Source organism: Sinocyclocheilus anshuiensis, unplaced genomic scaffold (genome assembly GCF_001515605.1).
Source record: "Sinocyclocheilus anshuiensis isolate Anshui unplaced genomic scaffold, SAMN03320099.WGS_v1.1 scaffold631, whole genome shotgun sequence".
In the NCBI taxonomy this organism is placed as follows: Eukaryota; Metazoa; Chordata; class Actinopteri; order Cypriniformes; family Cyprinidae; genus Sinocyclocheilus; species Sinocyclocheilus anshuiensis.
This window is the reverse complement of record NW_015548268.1, coordinates 630,563-631,067: the sequence shown is the minus strand read 5'-3', so window position 1 is coordinate 631,067 and position 505 is coordinate 630,563. Positions and strand designations below refer to the sequence as shown.

General features: G+C 41.0%; 1 protein-coding gene across 1 annotated transcript in view; it reads left to right on the top strand.

The window, feature by feature from the left end:
• hecw1a (HECT, C2 and WW domain containing E3 ubiquitin protein ligase 1a) overlaps positions 1-505 on the top strand; it is a gene marked incomplete at its 5' end in the record, with an annotated part of 69,406 nt that overhangs the window by 59,517 nt on the left and 9,384 nt on the right. The window lies entirely within an intron of this gene.

The window sequence follows — 505 nt, the reverse complement described above, 5'->3', positions numbered from 1 at the left end:
TTATTTATTTTTTTTATAATGATGATGATGAAGTCAAGTAGCTTTGAAAGAGATGAGTTTTCAGCTGTCACTTGAAAATTGTCAGGGATTCAGAATTCCGGATAGGGGTGGGAAGATCGCTCATGTTCGAGACCGGGAAGATCGTTCGGTGAACGAGAATGTTCTGGAAAGTGATTTTGAGCCTCTCTGTGATGGTACCACGAGGCGTCGCTCACTAGTGGATCTCAGACTTCTGCAGGGGATGTAGATTCGTAGTAGTGAGTGGAAGTAGGCGGGGGCTGAGCCTGTGGCTGTTCTATATGAAAGCATCAATGTCTTGAACTTGATGCGAGCCACAACTGGTAGCCAGTGCAAGGAGATAAAGAGAGGTGTAACATAGGGCAGGACAATAATTAAATATCAATATGTATCGTGATATAATTCTTTTCGATAACGGTGATATGATTTTTAAACACATTTCCGATATTTCGATATACATTACCAGTGTTTCCCATACATTGATTTA